Source organism: Balaenoptera ricei, chromosome 16 (genome assembly GCF_028023285.1).
Source record: "Balaenoptera ricei isolate mBalRic1 chromosome 16, mBalRic1.hap2, whole genome shotgun sequence".
In the NCBI taxonomy this organism is placed as follows: Eukaryota; Metazoa; Chordata; class Mammalia; order Artiodactyla; family Balaenopteridae; genus Balaenoptera; species Balaenoptera ricei.
Genome location: NC_082654.1, coordinates 62,413,928 through 62,432,298, shown reverse-complemented (window position 1 = coordinate 62,432,298; position 18,371 = coordinate 62,413,928). Strand labels below are relative to the sequence as shown.

Genomic DNA, 18,371 nt, shown 5'->3' with positions numbered 1-18,371 from the left:
GCCACGTAGCCCAGACAGAAGAAAATCTTGGAACTTGGAATAGATTGCAGTTGATTGACAATTCAGCCCACTAACCTTGTCTCTGAAGCACATCAGAACACAAAAATTACCAGTCCTCAAACTCACCTACTTCCATATTAATACTTCTTAACCTAAACTAGTTCCATATTTGAAAGCCATTGAGTTTCCTAACATTGTCCTTTTTGGCATCAACCATCTTTATGATTACCAAAGGAAAAATTTAAAATACCTAGTCTGCAATAAACCTTTAAATCATATTTGCAGTGACAGTTCACAAGCAATCACAAACTTTCTCTCATTTGATTTATGTAACTGTACAGCACAGACGCTGTATTACCTCATCGTTACCCTTTGGTATTTGAACTTACAGAATTTTTTTCTCGGGCTTCCCTGGTGGCGTAGTCGTCAAGTATCCGCCTGCCAATGCAGGGGACACGGGTTCAAGCCCTGGTCCGGGAAGATCCCACATGCTGCGGAGCAACTAAGCCCGTACGCCACAACTACTGAGCCTGCGCTCTAGAGCCCGCGAGCCACAACTACTGAGCCCACGCGCCACATCTACTGAAGCTCATGCACTCTAGAGCCCGTGCTCTGCAACAAGAGAAGCCACCGCAGTGAGAAGCCCACGCACCGCAACGAAGAGTAGCCCCTGCTCGCGGCAACTAGAGAAAGCCCGTGCACAGCAACGAAGACCCAACACAGCCAAAACTAATAAACAAATAAACAAAAATAATAAATAAAATAAATTTATATTGTTTAGGGATTTTATAGCTTCATAGCTTTCCTTAATTTCTCCCAGATATACGATTACATTAGCATAGTTCATTTTAAAAAAAAATTTTTTTTCTCTTTAAGTTGGACATTTCCTTTTATGACCTTAGAAATTGAAGAGATCCTAGAGTTGAGCAGAAGTACTTTCTGAAGCACCTTTCCCAGTGATGATTCAGCTTCTACTTGAGTGCTGCCAGGAACGAGACCCTCACTATTTGAGGATGGCCCCTCCCTCTCTGCACCTTTCTGTTGGTCATTATGTCTCATCCACAACTCCTATTACCATGTTTTGGGCTTGAAAATGGACCTGTTGTTGCTCATCTTTCATCCCCTCTGCACTCATTATGTGCCAGCCACTCACAGGCATTAATCATAATCCTTTCAGTAATGCTGTAAGATGTGTAACACCCCCTAATACAGAAGAGGAACTTGAAGCACAAAGCAGGCATTACTACATGCCAAGGCTGCATAGCTAAGTAAATGGCCGAGTCTGGATTTGAACTCAAAGTCTACCAGACTCCAAAGCTAAGATTATTTTAGTTGTATCATGGGCATCCCATTGAGCCCCAGGGCCTTGTACAAAGGAAAATCCTAAAACCTTCTTTTTTCTTTTTAATGATAAAATGAATTAACTACCTGGAGGAAATAAGCCTTGTCACTACCCTCCCTTCTTCCTCCCAGTGCTTGGTGATAAAGAGTCTTAAGTACAATGAAGGCCTCTTCATTTAAGAACTGATAGGAATTAGGGGCTTCCCTGGTGGCGCAGAATCCACCTGTCAATGCAGGGGACACGGGTTCGAGCCCTGGTCCGGGAAGATCCCACATGCTGCGGAGCAACTAAGCCCATGCACCACAACTACTGAGCCTGCGCTCTACAGCCCACGAGCCACAACTACTGAAGCCCATGCACCTAGAGCCCGTGCCCTGCAACAAGAGAAGCCACCGCAATGAGAAGCCTGCACACCGCAACAAAGAGTAGCTCCCGCTCGCCACAACTAGAGAAAGCCCGCACGGAGCAACGAAGACAAAACACAGCCAAAAATAAAAATAAAATTTATAAAACAAAAATACTGATAGGAATTAGCTATATGTTAGTATCTACATAACCTTTTAAGATTCAGTATAGTGAAATGTAGTTAGATGCTTAAGGGGTACCTACCTAAGTGAGCAAGGAGGAAGGCAAGAGGGCAGATGGCAGCTAACAACCAGGACTGCACAGACAGCCATCCTAAGAAAGCGGACAGTAACGGTGCCTCAGTGCACAAAACACTTTGCAGCTTCCAAAGCATTTTCACATATGTCGTGTCTTCAGTCGCTCATCAACGCTGTGAGATAAATGAGGCAGGTAGTTTACAGTTGAAGAAACCAGTACAGAGAAGGTAAGGTACCAAGATAATTATCCAAATTATAGTTAATAATATAGGCCTTTCAAATCTTTGTCTCTGTGCATTCTAGTTCATCATATACTAGAAAATCTGAAGGCAGAACTTGCTGTTAATAAAGAATTGTTCATGTTGGTTTGATACATAATTCCATATAAGTGTTTTGTCTCATGGTAATGAGACATAAATAGTAAACTTAAATAAAGTTGGTTTTGGGACTTCCCTGGTGGTCCAGTGGCTAAGACTCCACGCTCCCAATGCGGGGGGCCTGGGTTCGATCCCTGGTCAGGGAACTAGATCCTGCATGCTGCAACTAAAGATCCTGCGTGCCGCAACTAAGACCCAGCACAGCCAAATAAATAAATTAATATTTTTTTTTAAATAAATAAAGCTGGTTTTACTTTTATGTAGTCAAAAATCTTACTTTCTGACTTTATCCAGGATCAGCATTAAAGTCCTGAGTTTTCACTGATAAGCTTTAATGTGTTAGTTATTAGTGCCATCGCATGGCTGATACTGACCTGGAATGACAGTGGTCTGGAACTCTAAATCACGTTCCTGACCCTAGGACCCCTCTGCTCTGTCCATTTGCTTGCAGCCTGTGGCTTCCCTTCCCCCAAATGGTTGGGAGGCCTTGAATCTCTTGTTCCCGATCAGAACACCAGACACTGAAGTGATAGAAACTTTGGACCTTAAGGCCAAACCAAAGGTAGAAGAAAGGAGGTAGGACCAGGAGATGCCTATCATCCACAACAAAGAAGAGGAACCTGCCCAAGGATGTGGTTCCCTTTCAGGCAAACCCAAGAGATACTACACTTGGAGGAGAAGGCCATTCTGCCTCTCCCTCTCCTTTTGCCAAAGCACCTAACTTTGCCTAAAATATCTTGCCTGGCCTCCTTGTAATTGCCCAAAGTTCCAACCAAGACAGATCCTTTCCACAAAAGAGATAAAAGGCTTAACTAACAGATACATGGGAAAGTTTTGGGTTGCAGGCAGAGTACAGATGATACCAGATCTTCTCCTGTTTCCCAGAGCTGAGTTTGGGATGGAGATGGCACCAAGGGTGAAGAAGAATGGGAGAAGGAGGCGGGAGCAGGATGCTTTGCCACTAGCCTGCCTTGTTAATTTGCATCTGGTCAAAGAGGGAGTCTGAGAATTTTAGAGCTGAATAGAAGAGACCTTAGAGATCATCTAGTTCATCCCCCCTGGTTGACAAATAGGACATTGGGACCTTGTCTGTGTCATTCATTGCTGTATATTCAGTACCTAGAACACTACCTGGCACATAGTAGGTGTGCTACAGGTATTTACTGAGTGAATGAATGTATGAATCTGTTGCATGTTTACCCTGTTTTAGAAGCTGTGCTAGCTATTTACAGTGCAGCATCCACAGTGGAGAAAAGCCTGACGTAATTGAGATAGGTGGTGAGAAGAGCCAAGACAATAAGCCAGAGCTCAGCCCAGGGTTCTCTGTAATGCTGTACTGACAGGTGGAAGCTATGGAACAAATGGAAACTGTGTCCAAAACAGCCATGGGAGGAGCCTGGGCAAATAATGCTGGTGGCCCGCTGCCCTTCTCATAGGCTCCTGCACATGGGCCCGATGGTAGTTCCACATGTCAGCATCCGTGAGCTGGTCTCCACCTCTCCAGGTACTTTAATTTCTGCAGCCTGTCAAGTCTCCCTAGAGGAACTGTTTATCCAGAATCCGCTTACTTCATTTTTATAATATTAGCTCTTTAGGGAAGGTAATGAAACAATATAGTTTATTACCAGCAACAACAGAGAGGATGTTTATTTCCAAATGTCTTTTACTCATTTAACAGACATTTATTGAGCACTTACTATGTGTTTAGCGTCTGCTAAATGCTGAGAATATGCTGTCAAACAAAACACAGTCATCAGCCTCAAGTTTATAAATATGTTAAGAGAGATAAAAGAGTAATTTGCAGTGTAAAAAACTGTCTGATAACAGAAAGCATGAAATGCTATAAAATCAGAGACAGCTAATCCAGCTGAGCAGGGGTCAGAGACGACTTCCTAGGAGGATGGTGTTTAGGCTGAGACCTGAAGAACAAGTGGGTGGGGTGGGAAGGAAGGACTTTCCAGATGGAAGGAACAAAATATGCAAAGGCTCAAGAGTGAGGAAGGACATCGTGCTTCTTTGGGGCTGCAGGTGCTTTGTTATGGCTGATTCATAGAGTATAAGGACAAGAGGATAGATTTTATCTGCGAGTCACTCAAGAAGTAGCATATATAGGACTTGGTGACTGGTCAAACTTGGAGAACTCAGGGAGGACACCCGGGTTTCTTGTGTCAGTAGCCAACGGACTGGATTCTATTCACGAAGACAGGAGTACAGGGAGAGGAGCAGGGTCAAGGAGATGTCAGTAGGCAGGTGACTCAATGGTCTACATATAGTTCAGGAGAGTGAGCTGGACTAGAGTTAGATCTGGGACTCATCCACCTAGAGACATGCAACCAAAGGTGGGCATGGATGGTATTGCCCAGGGAGACAGCCCACGGAGTGAGAAGAGAATTGGAACCCTGGCATCTAAGGCAGCGGTCCCCAACCTTTTTGGCACCAAGGACCGGTTTCGTGGAAGACAATTTTTCCACGGATGGCGGGGGTGGATGGTTCAGGCGGTAATGTGAGTGATGGGGAGCAGCAGATGAAGCTTCGCTCGCCCGCCACTCATCTCCTGCTGTTGTCCTAACAGGCCACGGACCGGTACAGTGGCCCAGGGGTTGGGGACCCCTGATCTAAGGGACAGGAAGAGGAGGGGGAGGAGCCCAGGAAAGCAACTGGCAGGAAGTCACCAGAGACAGCCAGAAAATGAGGAATGTGGTATCAGGGAAACCAGGAGAAAGGATGTTTTAAGAAGGAGGCTGCTGGACTTCCCTGGTGGCGCAGTGGTTAAGAATCTGCCTGCCAGTGCAGGGGACACGGGTTCGGGCCCTGGTCCAGGAGGATCCCACACGCTACGGAGCAGCTGGGCCCATGAGCCACAACTACTGAGCCTGCGCTCTGGAGCCCGCGAGCCACAACTACTGAAGTCCACGCACCTAAAGCCCGTGCTCCACAACAGGAGAGGCCACTGCAATGAGCGGCCTATGCACCGCAGCGAGGAGTGGCCCCCACTCGCTGCAACTGGAGAAGGCCCGCGTGCAGCAAAGAGGACCTGATGCAGCCATAAATAAATAAATTTATTAAAAGAAAAAAAAAAGGAGCCTGCTGCAAATACCAGTATCTGGTATAGCCAAGCAATTAACTGATGGGTGGAGAAGGCCTTCGGATTTTACCAAGGAACTTGTTGGTGACCTTGTCTCAAGAGCAGCCACCTTAGTGGTACAGTGGGGGCAGAGCCAGACTGCTGTGGCTGGGAGAGTGAGTGGAAGGCGAAAATATGGGGCCAAATCTAGGCAACATCTTTAAGAAGTTCAGTGGGAAGCAGAGGCAAAAATGGGGGACAAAGAGGGTGATGGTTAAAGGAGGACACATAGTCAAGACGTTTGTTCTGGGGAGGGGTCAAAGAGAAAGAGGGTATAATTGAGGGTATAAGGTCCCTGAGGAAGTGGAAGGGATGGGATCCAGAGCCCAGGTGGAGTGATTACCCTTAGAGGGAAGGAGGGCAAAAGGATAGTGCTGATGCGGGTAAATGTGTAGGTGAGGTGGCAGGAAGTTAAGGGAGTTCCCATCAGATGGCTTCTATGTTCTCTGTGATGGAGGCGGCAAATTGGTGTATGGCCTGTGGCAGGGGGAGGGGGAAGCAGGAACAGTGGGCTTGGGAATGGTCCCTGTGAAGAATGGGAGGGAGCTGACCAGGGTCAGAGGATTGCCAAGCACATTCAGGGGCCATTTCCAGTCTGAGTCCCTGAATTTGCAATGGCACCAATCGTTGGGGAAGTATACCAGCAGCTCCTAGCAGCCTGGCAGTAGGAATGGAAAAAATGAATAGTTGGTGGTTACAGTTTTACCCAGTAAGGGCAAGGGGGTAAGCAAATTGTTGGTCTAGGGCTAGCAAAGGAAGGAAGTGAAAACAAGAAGAGGTTACCAGAGAGAAATTAGAAGGGTCAGACATTTCTTGAGGGCCTACTATGTCTCTGGTAATATGTAGGCAATAGAAATACAAAGATGGAGCAATAGTTCCCAAACCTAGCTGTGCCTCAGAACCAAGCTTAATAAAAATACCCCCTGGCCTCATTCCTGGGGTCCAATAGGTCTATGACCGGGGGTCTCGTGTGACTCTCCTGCAGCCAGGTTTGGAAACCACTTGGACCAATGAAAAAGCAGACAAGTAAACAGACATATGGAATCTATACAGCGCCATAACTCCATGACTCTGGTCTATATGGGGTGCTGTGGAAGCCAAGAAGTCTTGGAGGTGGGAAAGAAAGGGAAATAACAAGGAAACTTTCCTAGAGAAGGTGAGCCTGGGCCTGAGCATGACTGCTCAATTGGGGTTAGAGGGGAATAAGCCAGAGGACCATTCCAAGTACAGGGAATAGCACATGCATAGGCAGGGCCGCATTCATGGAACTCCAAGTCATTTGGTGTGGCTGGAGCTGAGCATGTAAACAGGGGAAGGGTGCAACCTCTCAGGAGAAGGAAGCAAGAACCAGATTGTTTTGAGCCTCATTCACCGTGCTCTACTTTCCATCAAAAGAGCATTTCTCTGACACGGACAGGGTACACCTAAGAAAAAGGCCAACACTCCTGACTTTTACAATAAGTAACTTAGGAAGCAGGCTCCTCAAGACCTGGAAGTGTTAGACCCTTAGGCTGGTATAACGCATCAGGGGTGATCTTTACAGGCCACTAGGCAGTACTGTTCACAGTATTTTTGCTCTGGCTGGAAAGTAAGTATTTACAGATTTGTATTTATTTACTTATTTTTAGGGAAAGGCAGATGTTCTAAGCTCAGAATTATTGAAGGAGCCTCCCTTCTGGGCTCTGAGCCAAACCAGGATAAGAGGCAGCTTGAAGGGATCAAATATAAAGTATATGGACATTGCGGAGAGATGTTTTTCCCCCCAGATGGTTTCTCCTCCTTCCTTCCCTGGCCCTGAAGGCCTGAAGTAAAATCCCACACCCTCTCTCCCCCTCCTTGTTCTCAGAAATCTCCAGGCATATATTTGAAGATAAACCACACAAGCATGGGCATTTCATCTGTTTAGCAAACCCAAAGGTCATGTTTGAGGGCTGTTGAAGTCAGACTCTACCCACGTAACTTTCTGCAGAGTCTCCAAAATATAGTAAATCTGGAATCATCTGTGAAGTCAGGGCAACTTAGCTCTCCAACATAGTGCCTAGAGGACAACCTAGGACTTTCTATCCTGGACCAGTGTCACTGCCCAGAGAAGACTCAAGGCTCATTCTGTGATCCCGCTTCAATGCTCAAGGCTAGAGTGCTTTTCGAAAGCACTCCTGATCATGACAAGGAAAATCAGACTCTCCCAGCCAGCCTGAGATTGCAGCTGGAGGACCAGGTGCTATGGCCTCCAGAGACCTATGGACTTAGGAGCCAGGAAGAAAGCAGGACATCGAGCCAGGAAGAAAGCAGGACATCATCCCCATGCCATCTCTCAGTACGGTGGAGTATTCATTCCGAGAGCTAGAAAAGAAGCAGAAGGGGGGATGGAGGACCAAGGAGGAGGGCAGCGCCTTGCTGTCTGGGAGCATAAGCTCTGGCTGCGCCTGTAGTTAAGCCTTATCCACTATGCTGCAGCCAAGGGGCATCCTTATTAGGCAAATAGGAAAGCAGGGCCTTAGCTTCAGAGTTCTGCAGCTCTTCATGACCCCGGGGATCACTGAGTCCAAGGACAGAGAAACCATCTCCCATTCTGAGCCTCTGCAGTCTCTTTTGAGTCCTGCTGGCTCTGTGGCCAAAATGAACTTTCCATGAAAAAGAGTTAGGCTCCTGGAAGGTGCCAATTTAATACTCTTCAATTTAAAAGCTGCCAAGGGGGATGGGAAAGGCTTCAGTAATGAAGGCATGAGTGACCATGAGGGCCTGGGCTCAGCACCCACACCTCTCATTTTGGCACAGAGGCTCTCAGGGTAGGTACAAGTCATACCCAGGCACTGGGGACTCATCATGGTTAATATATAGTGAGGAGTAACTATATGTGGGGCATTGTGCCAAGCACTTCACACACATGATGTCATTTACTCACTGGGAGAGGGTGACAGAAAGGCCATGTGGGGCAGAAGAAGCCACCAAGGAATGGCAGGAAAGAATCCCATAGACTAAGAGCTGAAGGGCCTTAGCAACTGTATTCATTTGAGCTAGGGCTGCCATAAGAGCCTACTAGGGCGGCCATAACAAAGTACACAGACTGAGCAGCTTAAACAGAAACTTAATAGTCTCACAGTTCTGAGGTCTAGAAGTCCAAGATCAAGATGTCACCGTGGTTGGTTCCTGCTGGAGGCTGTGCAGGAAGGGATCTGTTCCAGGCCTCTCTCCTTGGCTTGTAGATGACCATCTTCTCCCAATGTCTCTTTACATCATCATCACTCTATGCATGTGTCCGTGTCCAAATTTCCCCTTTTTATAAAGATACCAGTCATATTAGATTAGGGTTCACCCTACTGAACCTCACTTTAACTCAACTACCTCTATTGAGTTCTATCCCCAAATAAGATCACATTCTAAGGTACTGAAGTTAAGATTTCAACATGTAAATTTTGAGGAGGGACACAATTCCACCTGTAACAGCAATGATGTCTAACCAAATCCTCTACTTTTATAAATGAGGGTATTGAAGCCTTGAGTAGGAAAGTGACTTGCACAGGGTCACACAGCAAATTGGAAAAACTGAGACTAGAACCCAGGTCTTTGGGGGCTGCAAGTTCTGTGCAGATTTCCCAGTGTGCAGTAGCAGCACTGCCAGCTTTGGGAAGCTCCTTCTCCAAGAAAGGAACCCCTGAGCTTGGATAAGTATGGGAAGCACCCAGTCAAATCTCTTTATAGGCATGGGGTGAGGACACACTAAAACTCTCTTACAAACCAATATTTGGGAAAAGACTCTGAAATGCCAGAGTGGAAGGAGCCCTATTAATGGAGCTTAATATAAGCACTGGGGTTTATTTTCAATGGCCAGGCCCCTCATTAAGGAGGCAGATATGTGGTGTGTTATAAAAGAAGAGCTTTGCTCCTTACTTGTAGCCCCCAGTAGCGCAGGGAGCCAGAGTACGGCTGGGTGCTGCTGGCTGCTCACAGACTCTCCCCGACTGTTCACTCTCTCTGGGCTTGTGTCTGCCTCCGGGCTGGCATCTGGCCTCCATACCTGGCCATTCTGCAATCAGCTGTGAGAACTCACTAAGAAAACTCTTTTGCAGGTCTCATGCAACGTGCAGGAGCAACATGGGTTTAAGAGCCTTGCTCTCGCAGATTCAAAAACAAGGAGGCAAAAATTGAGATTGAATATAGTATGGAAGTGTGGGTGACACCAAACCGCAGATGAGTTGATAGGCTGCGGGGAAGGAAGTGAAAAGTTCACCTTGTCCTTCCCTGTAACAGAGGGCTGTTGGTTTTGCAGAGGTTTGCTTTTTAAAAATTTTTTCATTCAATAAAAATAGCTTGGTGGGACAACATATTATAGCATTCGTGGAAATAAAAACTAGGAACCACATCATAGGATGTTCTGCTCCAAACTTGGCCCTGGTTCCCCAGGCAGCTCCCAGTTCCTTTTGATTTATGCAGCAGCCGTGGAGGCCCTCACCCCGTCCCAGGTGGGGCCTGGACTTCAGGGAGGAAGGGTGGAGGTGGTTCAGAGGCATCAGCTGTTTCCCTGCATGTGAGCCAAGACCCTCGCCTCGGCTAGAAACTCAGCTTTGTCCCCTGTGTCTGCCTTCCGCACTGTGAAAAGTTTCCATCACAAAGGGCTGATTCAGGAAACCAAGGTTAGAGGCAAACGGTCTTATTTGAAAATGGTGAAGGCCAGCCAGGCTTTGGGCTTCCTGCATTGATTGCTCTCCTGGGGCCTGGGACCAGCCCACCAGGGTGGGGCGGGCAGCTCTGCAGGTTACAGGATGTGAAAGTGGGGACTGAGGTTAGGAAAAAGAATAAAAGGCTAGGACCAGAACACACCCAGCAGAAGGCCATGTGCAGTTCTCCTCTTCAGGGTTTCCTGTGGGTACACTGAGAACATTGTGTTCTGGCTGTGAACTTACCCGGCTGAGCCGGCTCCAGGCTCGGCCCCTGGGTCCTAGTGCTGCCTTTCACTAGCCTCAGCCTTAGGTCACCTGCACCGTGTAAAGCCCACTGAAGGACCCCAGGAGGCCACTTCCATTGTGCCCTCCCTACAGTGTGAGCCTCCAGTGACCAGACTGTGGGCACTTACCTTCCCATTCATCCTGAGGCATCTTCGACTTGCTTGGCACTGTCACGTAATAGCATCTCATGTTCCTCATGACAAAACCTCCTTCAGGTGACAAAACTGAGGCTCTGGGAAATTGGGAGGAACAACCAAGGTCAGTAATTCGAGGTTTTTGGACCCAGATCTCCTGACACTTTAGCGATAACTATTTAAAGACCAGCACTTCAAACCCTTGAAATGAACGTAAGCCTTTACCTTCGAAGTTTCTCTCCAGATGAATTTGACAGTAAGGTGATTTCTTAACGAATTCTCCAAAACAGCTAAAAGCTCTGGCATGTGGTGTAGGGCTGACCAGAGGAAACTGGAGAGCCCAGTGCTCTGTCTGCCCTGTGCCTCAGCTCCCTGGACCTGCCACCAGAAGCCTATGTGCAGCCCCACACTACGCCCGGATTGTTCTGGGCCTGGGTAGGGTCCTGAAACTCAGAGGCAGACGCTGGGCCCCAGCCCAAATAGCCAAGAATCAATGGGCCAGGAGAGAGGGAAAGGGACTCAGGAAGGGGGTTGAACTATCTGGTTAGAAGAGATTTTTGCAGTTTTTAAATTGGCTTCTGGATCATCAATTCCTCTACTAGATGGTGAGCCTCTTTTTTTTTTTTTTTTTAATAAGTATTTTAATTAATTAATTAATTTATTTTATTTTTTTGGCTGTGTTGGGTCTTCGTTTCTGTGCAAGGGCTTTCTCTAGTTGTGGCAAGTGGGGGCCACTCTTCATCGCGGTGCGCGGGCCTCTCACTATCGCGGCCTCTCTTGTTGCAGAGCACAAGCTCCAGGCGCACAGGCTCAGTAATTGTGGCTCACGGGCCTAGTCGCTCCGCGGCATGTGGGATCCTCCCAGACCAGGGCTCGAACCCGTGTCCCCTGCATTGGCAGGCAGATTCTCAACCACTGCGCCACCAGGGAAGCCCCGTGAGCCTCTTTTTCCAAGTCATCTTTGCATCCTGTGGGTTTGCTGGTCCTTGATAAACGGTTGTTGAACGACCTGAGTGGAAGTCACTCACCGGAAGGCCTTGCCTGTAGCCATGGATCACAGTCTTTCCCAACTGCACATTGAGCACCTACTGTGTACTAAGTAAGCAATGATTGATAAAGGGCACACAATTGCTAAAAACAAATGTACAAACAAAGGAAAGGCAGCCATGGTGTCTACCCCTCCTAGAGATCACAGTCTAGTGCAGAGAAAGGCATTCAATAAGCAAGAACAATCCCGAGGATCCAGGGTTATCCTAGGTGGAGTCCAGAGTGCTGTGGGTGAGCACCGAGCAGGGAGACCTAAGAACATTGGGGGCCCAGGAAAGTCCTCGAGGGAGAGCTGTTCAAACTGAGACCCAAAGGGAAGTTAGGAATTAGCCAGACAGAGGAGCCTGGGAAAGGGAACTTCAAGCAAAGGTAACAGTGCTTGTGAAGACCTGGAATTTAGAGATCAGGTGGCTCACTGATAGAACTGAGAAAAGTCTTCTATGTCTTCCGAACCCCACCAGTGGGAAATCTAGTTCTCACTCCAGGGGAGAACCCAGGCATTATTATTGTCCATAAAAAAGGAATCCTACTACTTCTCTGTGGGCTTCCCCTAGGCCCTAGACTCCAAACCAGAGGAATCCTAAAAGCTGACTGGGATATATCTTGAGGCAGGAAGGCCATGGGTGTGGCCAGAAGGGGCAGGTACTAGTCCAGGCATTGGGACCCTGGACTGAGATACTGGGCAAGTCATTTCCGACCTCCCTCTGGACCTCAATTTCAGGCTTTATGTATTCTCAGTAGTTAGCCTGACATTTAGACCTTCCTGAACTAATGAATGACTGCAGTTTCCATCTGGGAAAAGACTTCTTCCAATGCTAAGATTCTGGGTTTGAGACCCACAGTCAGTCATTCCCAGGATTCTTTTGGCAACAGAAGTGCCATGAAAGGGAGGAGGACAGTGTCCAGCACACCCACAGCAAATGTTTGTTGAATGAATGACTGCTCTCCCTGAAGTCACTCTAAAAGCTCTGATGGATCCTTGCTTCTCTCAACAGCTGCTTTGATCTCCATTCACTCCTAACCCTGTGCAGTCATTATCACCCACCTACTTCATAGGCAGACATCAGATTTAGTTGTGAAAATAAACCCTAGGTCTTGCCTTTAGGGCTCCATCCTAGGGGAAGAAGATGGAAGATGACTGCAGGAAGCTGAGAGGCAGTGTAAGGAAGAAAGAGAAAAGCCTAAGATGGTCAGAGTCTGAAAATCAGTGCACATTCTCACGTAACACTCCCTGGCTTAGAAACCCCAAACCTGCCAAGGGCTCTGCCCCCTCCGGTGAACAGCTAGAACTCACCAGGACTTGCTGGAAGAGCTCTGGAAATGGACAAGCGCGCCCTGAGCCACCACATTCCCTACTTGCCCTGAATCAGGCGCTATGGTAAGGGCAAGAGTTCCCAGCCGGGCACACCCTGAAATGCATTTTCCCTCTTCTGTGGGTTTCCAGGCTAGCCCGCAGAAGCCTGATTCATCCACAACCGCAGTGAAACATAGAATTAATTCCGGCTATACCCTGGGTGAGCTAGGCCATTATGGCAACCAAACCACTACTTACAGCATTATTTTGTTGGGAAAATGTGTTCTGAGCTCCAAGCAACCAAATTATAAGTGGGACATAGGCACACCCAGGTTCAAATCCCAGTTTTAACACTTCCTAACCATGTGGTCATGGGCAAGGCACCATCCTCCCCAGCCTCAGTTTCCTGCTTTGTAAAAGAATATCTCCTTGAGGAGGTTGGAGTGCTGACTGAATAGACCCCCATGAAAATGCCCCATGGCCCAGGGCAGACGTCTCCCTCCTGCCTTTCACAGGCACTTTAGGAGGGAGACCTGGAGATAAGACTCCAAACACAGCCCCTCTGAGGAGGGTTTACCCAGCTTGCATGGTGGCAGCATTACCACTGGACTCAGGCTCAGAGCAAGTGTTTCTGAGATAAATGAGCTGCTGTCTTAGAAATCACAGAACATTCCTCATCTTTGACCTTCTCCAGGCTTGTATTGGCTTCTCTGAGCCAAGAAACTTCTCCTGCCCCAACTCAGCTCCCTCTCTCCCAATCTCTCCATGAACAGCATTGTTCTGGTTTTCTTTGCTCCTGATCCTAGTCAGGGGCTTCGCCTCCAGAAGGGGCCAGAAGCCCGGGCCTTTCACCCAAGCCTGGACGTGAGACCACAGGAACAAGCAGGAGGAGGGCAAAGACCCAGGGGGCACCACCGGCACCACCGTGCCCTGTGAAAGGCAGACTGCTCCTGCCGCCTTTGGCTTTGGCCCCTCCTTGCTCTGTTTGTTTCCAAGCTGCAGCCAGAACGGTCTGTACCCGAAGGATGGTGAAACAGCCAAGGAATCCGTAGGGTCCTAAAGGTCGACCTTCTTCCTTTCCTTGCCCTTGTTCCCAAAAGTTAAGGTTTCCTGGTCTTGGGCTCCCTGTCCCCTACCCAGGGTCACAGGCACTGTGGAGGTCAGTCATCTTGAATGAGCCTCCCCTACACTGCCCTGTGCTTCCCACGTTCCATTTCCACAGCCATCCTCACTTCTCCCCATTTGGAACCACAGAGCCTTCCCAGACCCTTCCCCCATCTGTCCAGGAGCTGCAGTACTTCTCACTGGGTCTCCACTGCTGCAGCCCCACCCCACCTCTTTAGCCAACCCCCAACCCCATCCGCAATCCTGCAATAGCCAAAAAACAAAAACCTCTTGTGAAAGTAATATGAGCTCGTGGTAAAAATCCAATTTCCAGGGCTTCCCTGGTGGCGCAGTGGTTGAGAATCCGCCTGCCAATGCAGGGGACATGGGTTCGAGCCCTGGTCCGGGAAGATCCCACATGCCGCGGAGCAACTAAGCCCGTGTGCCACAACTACTGAGCCTGTGCTCTGAAGCCCGCGAGCCACAACTACTGAAGCCCGCATGCCTAGAGCCCATGCTCCACGAGAAGAGAAGCCACCACAATGAGAAGCCCGTGCACCACAACGAAGAGTAGCCCCCGCTCGCCACACAGTTAGAGAGAGCCTGTGCACAGCAACAAAGACCCAACACAGCCAAATAAATAAATAAATAAATAAATAAATAAAATTAATTTTTTTAAAAAATCCAATTTCCAGTGTTTCTACAAAGCAAAATAAAGGTAACCTTACTTTTTAACCTGAAAAAAAAAAAGGTATAAAGTGAAAAACTAAAAGCCTCTCCCACCCCTCCATCCCTCAGAGATAACCTCTGGGGGCAGTTTTTCCAGTACCCTTCTAGATGTTTTCTCTGCACATGTAAGTGTGTGTCTGCAGGGGAGTGTCCTCTGTTTTTCTTTCAAAATGAGATTAGAGGTTACAAATTGTTCTGCAACTTGTTCTTTTTGCCTAACAACGTATCGGGCATTTTTCCAAAACTGACCTCACTCTTTTTAACACCCACATAATACTCCATGATTTGGATGTACTATAGTTTATTTAACTGTTATCCTGCCACAGACACTCAAGGTGGTTTTTTTTTTTTTCAGTTTTTTTCCATCACTATCTAACTGGTTCCTGGCCTCAGGTCTCAAACCTCTGATCTGCCTTCCACACCACTGCTTGATTGCAACACCAAGTCTGACTATCATTCCCAGCTCAGCTGTCTTCCTTGAGTTAGGGTTATTCACACGGTGTCTTATCTCCCCTCCTAGGTCTTAAGCTCAGGACAGGGTGTTTGCCTTGGAGGTCCTGACAAGGAGCACTAGGCCTGTCAACTCCGCAGTTTTTGAGCCAATCTCAGTGCTGCCCTGGGGAAGTAGAAGGAGGTTCTCAGGCCACATGGACACTCATTTTCTTTTTCATATATATGTGTTGGGAACTCTGGGGACCTGGCTTTGTGCAGGTCACTGGAGCTCTGGGATGAAACAGATACAGACCTTGGCAAGCTTACAGTTTAGTGGGAAAGACAGGCATTATACATCCACACAGATAAACACATGGATAATTACATATGAGATGAGTGCTTTGAAAGGAAACAACAGAGGAGAAGGGATGGGGCCACCAAGAGAGAGGGCCAGTGAAGCCAGCAGACGATGGGATCTGGTTCCCATTCCAGGCCACTTCCCCTTTAACCTTCTCATCTGACAAGAAGGGAAATACCCCTTTCAGTTTTAACTTTCTGTGACAATAATACACGCTATCAGAGTTCAGGGGAAGTAGAGTTCCCCACTGCCTGATAGGGGTCAAGGGAGACTTCTCACTGACATCACATTGACCTTGAGTCACAGGCGAGCTCTACTTCCATTCAATTCTGGGCCAAATACTTGTTGAGCGTATACCATATGTATCTAACATATAGAGGTTAGGGGTGTGTGTGTGTTGGGGGTAGTTGTGGTGGTGGGTGTTTAAAGATTTAAACTAGGTGACCTCTGAAGGAGTTTACAAACTGATGGAGCATCAGACCCAGGTTAGGATAATTTCAATATACATCAAGTGAGAAGAGAGCGACTCATCCACAGCTCTGGGAACTGAGCGCTGGCTTCAAAGGCAAGCAGTTCTGGACTGGACTCTCTGGCCCTGCACTCTCTGGCCAGGGAACATGGAGCTTCCCAAGTGTGCTCAAAAGGGGCTCCTGGAGGGCCCTGAGCTGAGACAAGCTTGGAGTGTGAGTCAGAAGGAGCTAGAAGGGCATCTGGGAAAAGTAATCTGTGTGAAGATGGGAGCAAGCTGGAAAGGAAGACACTTGAGACCACAGAGGAAAAGCATCCCACAGGGCACAGGGCACAGGGCACCTGGACAAAGTCAATTATACCAGCCTGGAAAGAAAAATCCAAGCCAAAAAGAGCATTTTATGGAGGGCAAGCAGCCCCCATTCTCCTTCCCAGGGGCCAAGGATTTCATGCCCTAGAGAGGGCACCAGATGGGAGGAGACAGAAATCTGCTGTCACCTCTGCCAGTCTCACTTCCACGTCTATGTGTCTGTTTCTCTTTAGAGTGATTAAAAATACTGTAAACTATATGCTTACACTTTGTTGATGTTCTCTTTATGATCCACTGTACATGGCTGTATATATTTTGCACATCTACATACATATTACTGTGCAAAGTTGTATACACAAAGCCAGGCATACTGTACTTTATAGAAAATTTAAGAGCGTTTCAGAGGTAATTAGAACCATCTGTGATTTTCCCCTCCTGGCTTTGGGAGGGAGGTGCAGCTAGAGATAGTCAAGGGCCAGCCCTGGGGGTTTGTGAGGCCAAGGTAAGGAGCCAGACTTGCTCTAAAGGCAGTGGGGAGCTATTCAAAGGTTTGAGAGGGAGGCCTTAGTGAAGCTGAACAAAAGTTAAATAGAAAGTTCCAGGCTCTCCCTGTTTCTACTTAAGATAACAGAGTTACTTCCACAATCAAAGCAGGAAATCCCAAACCAGTTCTGTCCACAATTCATCTCTGCCTCAGTTTCCCCATCTGTGAAGCGAAGCCTCACCTGCCATAGTATGGGGCTGCAGGACCACAGGTCAACTTTGGCAAGCAATGAGGCCCATTTAGGCCGGCCTGGGCAAAACCCAGGGACATTGTTGCCAAATCCGAATATCATTCCTGGCCTCCAAGGCTAACAAGCTCTGGACGTGGTGCATCCAGGTTCAGATCCCGTTCCTTGGGAAAAGAACTTGGTGAATTTTCTGAAGGCCTATTGATGTCCTTCTTCCCTGGGCCAGAGACTCTTAAAACTTCCTGGGAGAATGAGGCAACACGCCTCATTGTGCAGCCCTCAGCAAATGCAGCAGCTGCACCGAGTGCTAAAGAAAAGCTCCCATAATAACCATGTGTGATAATAAAAAGATAAAGAGGCAAATAGGTATGTAGGTCAGCTCAAAAATAGCCACCCATCCATTTGGCCTGGGTAACCATTTGTGCCAAGTAGGTCCAAAGGGTTTTCTTCCTTCTCCTCCCAAGCTAATCTTCCCTGCTTTTTCATAAGGCTGCCTTAAATAAAAGTCCCCGGAGGCTGCCCGGGCAGTTCGGACCTGCAGCCCTATAGGAACAGGCACTGCTCCCGGCACTCCCTCCACCAAACAAATCCTGGGGTCAGAGGGCACAAGGGCTCTGCCTCTCTGACGTGGGTTCTTGGGCCTAAGTCAGGGTGTAGGGTGGTGACTCACAGACACTCCCCCGCCCACCCCCATAAGGTTCTGCGTGCACCCAGGACGCCTCCCCCACCCCAACAGAGACGGCTTTGTTAGCGGACCCGGCCCGAGGAGAGTTACTGCCTCAGGGTTGTGAGGGCCTCCTCAGCCTCTCCTCCCTCCCCTTCTCCCCGCTCTTCTGCCCTCCCCAGAAAGGCGCCGGCCGCTCGCCCTGCCCCCCCACCCAGCAGCCCAACGACAATAGTGCTGAGCTCAGCATCTCCGCAGCCTGGCGGCCTTCCTCTAGGACGGTGGGAGGAGTCTCCTTCCTCCCAGGAGTGGGCGGGGTCAACGCTAGCCCCGCCCTTCTCCCCTGTCTCACTTTCCCTCCTTCCCCCCACCTCGTCCCCAAGACGCACGTTCTCCAAGTCACGTCCCCGCTCGTCCCAACACACACCAGGGGGTCCGTGGAGACAGACCCCCGCCCTCCCCAGTCAGCTGCTCAGCATCTGTCACCTCCCCTGCCCGGCTCCCCTGAAGGCGCACCTCGGCCGAGGGTGGGGGGCGGGAGGGGAGAGGAGAGGGAGCAGGGGGTCTTCCCTTCCCCCATCCCCGCTGGCCCCACTGCAGACCAGCCACAGCGGGGAAGTCAATTCAGCTCTTGTGTGCTCCTCTTCCCAGAGCAGAATCCAGAAATCTAGATTTTTTTGTGTGTGTTTCTCTGCGTGTGATTTTTAAA

General features: G+C 48.5%; 1 long non-coding RNA gene across 1 annotated transcript; it reads right to left on the bottom strand.

Moving 5' to 3' along the window:
* Window positions 1-8,547: 8,547 nt before the first annotated feature.
* Window positions 8,548-10,809, bottom strand: LOC132350402 (uncharacterized). The gene is made up of 3 exons (XR_009497927.1): window positions 10,751-10,809; window positions 10,520-10,623; window positions 8,548-8,721 (listed from the first exon to the last, which is right to left on the bottom strand). It is a non-coding gene; the product is annotated as an uncharacterized LOC132350402 (long non-coding RNA).
* Between the last annotated feature and the right edge of the window lie 7,562 nt (window positions 10,810-18,371).